Source organism: Rattus norvegicus, chromosome 2, assembly GCF_021556685.1.
Source record: "Rattus norvegicus strain SHRSP/BbbUtx chromosome 2, alternate assembly SHRSP_T2T, whole genome shotgun sequence".
NCBI classification, from domain to species: domain Eukaryota; kingdom Metazoa; phylum Chordata; class Mammalia; order Rodentia; family Muridae; genus Rattus; species Rattus norvegicus.
The window spans coordinates 153,606,712-153,615,744 of record NC_141535.1 but is presented as its reverse complement, the minus strand read 5'-3'; the positions used below and the strand labels follow the sequence as shown (position 1 = coordinate 153,615,744).

The 9,033-nt window shown below is 47.1% G+C and overlaps 1 pseudogene; it reads left to right on the top strand.

Moving 5' to 3' along the window:
• Positions 1-753: 753 nt before the first annotated feature.
• P2ry4l-ps1 (pyrimidinergic receptor P2Y, G-protein coupled, 4 like, pseudogene 1) lies at positions 754-1,840 on the top strand (annotated as a pseudogene).
• Positions 1,841-9,033: the final 7,193 nt, after the last annotated feature.

Sequence of the window (9,033 nt, the reverse complement as noted above, 5' to 3'; positions counted from 1 at the left end):
ACCACACACTCCCTGCTCGGCCTGCAGTATCCGATCACCTCTGGGTACACCATCCTCTCAGCTGAGGGACTCCCCTAAGAGAGTTCCTGATACTAGAGTCTTTCCTTTGGACCTGGGTAGCAGTAAGGAAGAAACTGCACCTGGCTTCACAGTTCAAAATTGTTTTCTTAAGTGTTCAGGAGGTTGAGGTAGCTAATAAGCAAATTGTCCTCAGCATTCAAATGAGCAGTTAATAAATCCTGAAAGAGATACAAATCAAAATCCTTCCACGGAGCATGTAGGCAAAACCTGTGTTTTCCCTAATCCTGAAATACCACGGCTCACTTTCTCTTTCACAATGGTGTATGAGGCTAGCACCGGACTGTGGGCAGTATCAGATCCTCTGGGTACACCATCCTCTCAACTGGAGGGACTCCCCTAAGAGAGTTCCTGAGTCTATGCAAAGGGTTTTACTGGGAGGAGGGGTAGGTCATGAAACTCGCAGTTTGCTATGCCTCATTTAAAAGACAGAGCTGTCTTCCAGCCACCATGCTACTGGGTCCCCTGATACAACAGCAGAGAGCAGATGAGTTAAGGTAAGACCACTGAGCCCCAAAAGTCTAAGCACGAGTTTAAAGGTCAGGCTTAACTCTTCTTTTCTTCCCACCTTGGTCTGCTTGTGTTCAAATAAGGACTCCGAGAGCGGGAGACTCCGAGATCAGGGAAAAGCTGAATTCCGGGTTTGAGGGAGGCTAACACCCAACTGAAGTCCTGATGCTGTGCGTTTTATTTCCTTACAGGAGCAGCAGAAGTAGAGGCCATCTTTGAGGAAGCCTCCGTTGAGATGGAGAAGCTAGACGTGAATGTCTCAGAGGATGAAGGCTTCTGCCACTTCTCGGAGAGCTACAAGCAAGTCTACCTATCGCTAACCTACAGTCTCATCTTCATGCTAGGAATGCCCCTCAATGGCGCCGTCTTATGGCTCTCCTGGTGCCAAACCAAGCCCTGGAGCTGTACCACCATCTACCTGATGAACCTGATGGTGGCCGACCTGCTTTACATGCTGAGTCTGCCCTTCCTCATCATCACCTACGCGGCGGGTGACACCTGGCTCTTTGGGGAGACGCTGTGCAGGCTGGTGCGTTTCCTGTTCTACACCAACCTCTACAGCAGCATCCTGCTGCTGACCTGCATCTCTCTATACCGCTTTCTAGGAGTGTGCCACCCCCTGAGCTCACTGTCCTTCCGGACCCACCGGCATACCTGGCAAGCAGCCGCCACCACCTGGACCCTGGTAGTCGTCCAATTGCTACCGACTCTGGTCTTCTCCCACACAGACTATGTAAATGGCCACGTGATCTGCTACGACACAGCCAGCCCAGAGAATTTCGATCATTTCTTCGCCTACAGCATGGTGCTGACACTATCTGGGTTTGTCTTCCCCTCCTTGATCATTCTCGGCTGCTACTCTCTGATGGTCAGGAGCCTGACAAATCCAGCAGAGGACCTCCCAACGACAGGCCACGCAGCCCGTGCCAAGTCTATCCGGACCATCCTGCTGGTGTGTAGCCTCTTCATGCTCTGTTTTGTGCCCTTCCACATTGCCCGGTCCTTCTACTTGGTCATCCGCTTCCTGAACTCACAGGATTGCCAGCTCTTGTTGGCAGCCAGCATGGCCTACAAGATCTGTAGGCCTCTGGTAAGCGCGAGCAGCTGCCTCAACCCGGTCCTGTACTTCTTGTCACAGGGCAACAACAGAGTCCAACTCCTCCAGAAGCTGAGACAAAACAAGGTGGGTGAGCACCCCACTAGTGTGGAAGGAGCACGTAGAAGTAGGCAGATCCAGGCACTGCCAGGATGAAGTCTCAAAAGAAAGAAAGAGCTGGACACAGACCAGACCAGGGCTAGTTAGTGGGAGAGCAGCTGGGACCTTCCTATAGGGGAACGAGTAGAAAGGGTTTGATAGAGATGGCCAGAGATTTGGAAATAAGACTACAGAGGGAGCCAAGAGGGAACTGACCTTGATATCTTGTCATTCTGGTCTCAGGTCTAAGGTCATTACCTCAGCACCTCTGCTGCAACCCCCAAACCCCCACACACTAATGCTGCCCTCTCCCCATACACCAACCACTCTTTCCTCTCCCCGATCATGGTCTGTGGAAGATTTACTTCTGATGCACCTCATTGCATTGGTACACAGGCTCCAACAGGAGAGGAACCTCATCTTACTGCTGACCCCCATCACTGGTCTCTACCACAGGGCCCTGCAGGGTGCCACACAGTGGAGAGAGGCTGAGGGAATGAATGAAGGAAGCGTGGAATGAATGAAGCCCCTACTGTGTGGCAGCTGATGTGGGTGGGGCTGTCGCCTGTTCACAGAGAGGAAACAGGCACAGCATGTTTGGCTATTGGCAAGTTCATCCATCCGGAGAACACGCACCCAGATTATAATTGAAGGGACACTTCAAGCAATTCAGGGGCCCTTGAAGCTTGTGACCTAAACGCAGGACTTCCCAAGTGTCAGCAACACAGCCTATTCCCCAAGGTTGTCCGGCTCACCTCCATCTTGGTATTGACAGATCACAGAGTCAACCTTCTGGGCTCTCCTAGTACATCCCTTTACAGTAAACCACTGAGGAAAGGTTCTACCAGATAAAATGGTAGATATGAAGTCAAGTACCTTCCTGAATGACGGTTTCTCTTCTTTTCATTTAAGCATAATGTTTCCATTCGTGACAGCAACACAAACAATTTCCATTCTCTAAATTAATTTTTAGTTTTTATGAATTCTACGTAACATTGGTTTTCTCCTTTGATAATTTCATACATGTATAAAATATATTGTTCTCACCCCCTACATCTCCTATAAATAATTTTTTCAATTATTTAAGGGTCAAAGCATTCCAAAAAATAATAACCTTGACAACACACACAAAGCACTCTTCTTTTAAACAATACAATCCCCACAAGGATCCTTCTAACCTAAACAATCATCTACTAATTCGTTATAATCTCCGCAGGAAGAGATGGACAAATTCTCTTCATAAGAACCTCCCCCTCTACTGTACCACACTAATTGTGGGAAATGTCAGTATAAACTGTGTATGTGTCTACATTACAAAGTTTCACTCTGGAAATACAGTTTATTGCTTCCAAGGCCACACAATAATTAGCTCAAAACCAAGTGCTGCTTGGAAGAATTCTTCAGGATAATTGGTCTAATGAACAGGCGAGGATGCTTTCTAATTAACAGGTCAGCTGGTCCCGTGTAAATGTTTCTATAAGAGCAGAGGGGGCTTCAGACTGTTTCTTCATCTGCACATACATTCTCTCTCTCTCTCTCTCTCTCTCTCTCTCTCTCTCTCTCTCTCTCTCTCTCCTCCCCTGCTCATTAGTAGTTTCTTTGCACAGCACACAGGGAAGATTCAGCAGCCGACTTACTGGTTCTGCTTTTCACCACCTACATTTAAATACAAAGCCATGTCCCTGCAGAGTTAGAGTACCAGGTCCCCCGTGGTACGAAGGGATCCTGGGTCATACCAGGCTGCTATCCACTGCCCACAAGCCTTTCTTTCCATCCTTAAGGTGGGAAGAAAGCTCCCCCAGAATCCTTCACACTCCTGGGCAACGTTTTCCTGTTATTAAGCCCCCCCCCACCTCGTTAACCCACGAGTTTGCAGTGGTCTCTCTGACACACACAAAGCTGATTTTGATTCTGCTGAGTTTGTTTACATACTTAGTAGAAAAGTGTAAGCAACTGTATAAATCTTACTTGTGAAAAGCTAGGACAGAAAGTCTAACTTAGTTGACACCACATCCCTGGTTTGCCAGGAATCGTGTCTCCAGATACTAGAATCAAATTACTGTGTTCCCATTATGAAGGAAACTGTGGATCCTATAACACAGTTCCTACACATGCAGTTCTACACATGCTTTGTGATAAGGAGTTGCACGAGAAAAACAAAAAACAAAAAAAACAAAAAATAAAAACAAATGTCCCTTCTGAGTGTGCCTATCTCTGCAGGATGCAGGAAAAGCTGGGGCCCACAAATCCATTAGACCTTGGCACCTCAGCTTCTTCCACAGTCTTTCTGGTTGTTTGGACAGGTTAAAAAAAATAAGTCAGCAAGTATTATGTTTAAAAAAACCATAATGAGAGCTATAATGGATAAAAATTACTGTGGCCACCAAGACTGTTAATCATGACCCCAGCCCTTCAGGAGTCATAGGCCATAGGAGAAATAAAATGCAAAAACATACAAGTAACATGTGAACTCTAATTAACAATGGAAGCAGCTACAAAGAAGCCCCGTGAGCTGTTCATTATCGAATAGAGACCCAGCTGCCAGGTTTCCAGGGCGCCAGTGGGCACTCAGGCTGAGAGGAGCCCAGAAAGGGCTATGCATAGCTGGAAGCTGAATGTGACTTAGATCCAAATACTTTTCCAAGCAGCAAAGAAAACAGGAAGGGACGTCATTACAAGTAAATTCAGTTTGCAGGAGATCATCAGTTGGCTTCTAACAGGAAGGAGTTAGAGACCTGGCTGGAAGAGCAGCCACGGGGCCTCCCAAAGCCAGCAGAAGAGTCACTTCTCAAGCCAACTGCCCCTGAGCAGAGCAACCTGATGAAAATTAGCCTAGCAGCCCCAGAACTTAAGTGAATTAGAGAAAATAAATAAAAATGTCACAGAGTCCTATCAGGTCTCTTAAATTGGTTTTCCTTCCCTTCAACACCACCCTTCATTAAAAACCAGTATTTTCAAGGGGCTTTGGATATGCCTCAGCGGGTCAAGCACCGCTGCAGAAGGTGTGACAACATGAACTCAGATTTCCAAAAGCTATGGAAAGGTAGGGGCATTAGCACACAGCTCTGATCCTAGCACATCCATGGTGAGATGGTGGGCAGGGGATCCCCTGAGATCGAAGGCCAGAGAGTAACAAATGGCCAGTGAAAACAAGGTGGGAAACACAGCTGAGGTAACTTGAGCTTCTGCTCTTCCTGCCTCTACCTCCTAAGTGCAAGTGCTAGGATTACAGGATACAGTGTACCCCATTTGTGTGGTGCCGGGCTTGACATGCATACTAGGCAAATAGCCTACCAAGTGTGCCACTCTCCAGTCCCTAGCTTATCATTCCTTTGACACTTGAGGCTGAGTCATTTTGCTATTTCCCTATGGACTGGTTCACTTATTTTCACTCTTTGGAGTTTTGTAATACTATTAATGCCACCTTAGTTCTGCCCATTGTCCGAGTCTCAGATCCCCGCAATGGCCTTCTGATACCCAACATCTTCCTCCTCTTAGTTTGCAGCATCCCCCTTGCTTCCTCTCTGCTCTGCTTGTAATGTTGCTATGTTGCTGAGTTGAAAACAGAGTCATGAGGGAAGTAAAGAGACCCAAGATAAGAAAGGGTCCTGCATCAGCCCCAAGGCTGGAGTCAACTGTCAGGAGTGCCACCAGGGGCCAGAGGAACTGGAGTCCATGGTCTGTGGGAATAGAAAACAGACATTTGGAGAAGGTTCTCGCTGGATAGAGAGTAGAAGACAGTGAGCTCTGGAAAATGGAAGGGAGGAAGTCCCACTTTAGTGTTATGGTTGAAGTGGTGAGAGCAAAAGAATATGTAAGGCCTGCCTACGATGGGCTGGCAGGCCAGCCTGGGGACCATGGGCTCAGATGTAGAACATCTGTGGAGGTGACTGGAAATTGGGAACGGGAAGGTGATGTGTAGAAGAGTGCTGCTGGATCGATCCATGCTCATCACCCTGTACAAAGCTTAAGTCCAAGTGGATCAAGGACCTCCACATCAAACCAGACACACTCAAACTAATAGAAGAAAAACTAGAGAAGCATCTCAAACACATGGGCACTGGAAAAATTTCCTGAACAAAACACCAATGGCTTATGCTCTAAGATCAAGAATCGACAAATGGGATCTCATAAAACTGCAAAGCTTCTGTAAGGCAAAGGACACTGTGGTTAGGACAAAACGGCAACCAACAGATTGGGAAAAGATCTTTACCAATCCTACAACAGATAGAGGCCTTATATCCAAAATATACAAAGAACTCAAGAAGTTAGACCGCAGGGAGACAAATAACCCTATTAAAAAATGGGGTTCAGAGCTAAACAAAGAATTCACAGCTGAGGAATGCCGAATGGCTGAGAAACACCTAAAGAAATGTTCAACATCTTTAGTCATCAGGGAAATGCAAATCAAAACAACCCTGAGATTTCACCTCACACCAGTGAGAATGGCTAAGATCAAAAACTCAGGTGACAGCAGATGCTGGCGAGGATGTGGAGAAAGAGGAACACTCCTCCATTGTTGGTGGGGTTGCAGACTGGTACAACCATTCTGGAAATCAGTCTGGAGGTTCCTCAGAAAATTGGACATTGAACTGCCTGAGGATCCAGCTATACCTCTCTTGGGCATATACCCAAAAGATGCCCCAACATATAAAAAAGACACGTGCTCCACTATGTTCATAGCAGCCTTATTTATAATAGCCAGAAGCTGGAAAGAACCCAGATGCCCCTCAACAGAGGAATGGATACAGAAAATGTGGTACATCTACACAATGGAATATTACTCAGCTATCAAAAACAATGACTTTATGAAATTCATAGGCAAATGGAGGGAACTGGAAAATGTCATCCTGAGTGAGGTAACCCAATCACAGAAAAACACACATGGTATGCACTCATTGATAAGTGGCTATTAGCCCAAATGCTTGAATTACCCTAGATGCCTAGAACAAATGAAACTCAAGACGGATGATCAAAATGTGGATGCTTCACTCCTTCTTTAAAAGGGGAACAAGAATACCCTTGGCAGGGAATAGAGAGGCAAAGATTAAAACAGACACAGAAGGAACACTCATTCAGAGCCCACCCCACATGTGGCCCATACATATACAGCCATCTAATTAGACAAGATGGATGAAGCAAAGAAGTGCAGGCCGACAGGAGCCGGATGTAGATCACTCCTGAGAGACACAGCCAGAATACAGCAAACACAGAGGCGAATGCCAGCAGCAAACCACTGAACTGAGAACAGGACCCCCGTTGAAGGAATCAGAGAAAGAACTGGAAGAGCTTGAAGGGGCTCGAGACCCCTTATGAACACAATGCCAAGCAACCAGAGCTTCCAGGGACTAAGCCAATACCTAAAGACTATACATGGACTGACCCTGGACTCTGACCTCATAGGTAGCAATGAATATCCTAGTAAGAGCACCAGTGGAAGGGGAAGCCCTGGGTCCTGCTAAGACTGAACCCCCAGTGAACTAGATTGTTGGGGGGAGGGCGGCAATGGGGGGAGGATGGGGAGGGGAACACCCATAAAGGAGGGGAGGGGGAGGGATTAGGGGGATGTTTGCCTGGAAACCGGGAAAGGGAATAACACTCGAAATGCAAATAAGAAATACTCAGTTAATTAAAAAAAAAAAAGAGTGCTGCTGCTCTTCTTCCTCTTCCTCCTCCTCCTCCTCCTCTTCCTCTTTCTCCTCCTCCTCCCTCTCCTTATCCTCCTCCTCCTCTTCTTGTGTGTGTGGGTGTGGTTTTTTTTTCCTTTGAGGCAGGACCTCATGTATTCCTGGCTGACCTTGAACTCGATGCATAACCGAGGGTGACTTTGAACTCCCAATCCTCTCGGGCCCAGTTGCTGGAATTACAGGCTTGCTCCACGGTACTCCTTGCAGTGCTGAGAATAAAACTCATGGCTTTGTGCTTCTTACACAAGCATTATACCAAAGTACCAATTGCACTGGAATCCAGCTTGGCTAACCAATGAGTCCTCTTCCTCCTCCTCCTCCCTCCTCCTTCCCTTTTCCTCCTGCCCCTCCTTACCTTCTCCTCCTCTTCCTCCTCCTACCCCCTCTCCCTCTTCTACTCCCGCCCCTCTCTTCTTCCTCACCCTCCTCCTCCTTTTCCTTCTTTTCTTCTTCAACAGGTCTTGCCACAGAGCCTTGACTAGCTTGGAACTTGCTATGTCGACCCTTTGAGCTCTGACTCAGATTTCTCCTGGGATTACAGGTGTGTGCCAGCACACTCCAAGACACTGGGCTTTTATTGATCTTACAGGAGCAGGAATGACAAGGTTGCGTCACAGTGAACTCAGAGACTGTGACCACACACACACACACACACACACACACACACACACACACACACACCCTGCACAGATTTCAAGCCAGAAGAGGGAAAGTGGATACCAGCTCCCATCTCTAACCAAGAAGCTATCTACAGTTGGTACTTGTTGGCAAAGGAAAAATTAGGTTTTTCTCTAGTGGAGTCTCACTGGGTATACTGACCACACTTCAGGGTTGGCCAACACAGAATAAACTTAAGGGTGTGTTCTTAGACTTGATTTTGTGTTTAGGTATTCTTTGTCTTACTGGTGTTTTGCTTGTGTATTTGGGTTTCTGTGCCCTACACCTCCATATTCTGTGTGTGTGTGTGTGTGTGTGTGTGTGTGTGTGTGTGTGTCTGCACAGTGTAACCACCAAACTACACAGCTTCATCTGTAGCACAAAAAGGTTTACTGATGATCAGACCGCCAAAGCTGTCTTGGGGGTGGGACAGAAAGAAGCAAAATTGTGGAAAAACAAGAGGATTTTATGTGACAATCAGCAAGGTGAGGGGTTTTTGAGCTGCTACGGGCTGAGGGTAGAGTGAAGTTATGCATGTATTTCTCAGTCCTGGTATGCAGTGGAAACCAGGTTCCTCTTCAGCTTACTTGCATGCTGTTGATTCTAGGCCTGTAGCCCAGACACCTTGGCATCTTTCAGTGTTCATGATGTTCCATGGGGGACTCATGTGGGCCCTGAAGAGTGATTGCTGCTGTGAGGTTCAGGAAGACAGTGCTGGGGTTTCATGAGCAAGACCCAAGTCCTTGCATGGGGCTTGCAGTCTCCAGCTTGCTCTTACTCTCTAGTGTTCATGCATATGGCTGGGCGCCCCTGTGCACACACCTCTTATTGCTTGTTATATCTTGGGACTTGCACAACCTCTGCTTCAGATTCTGAGATCTACCCCTCTGACCAGCTATGACAGCC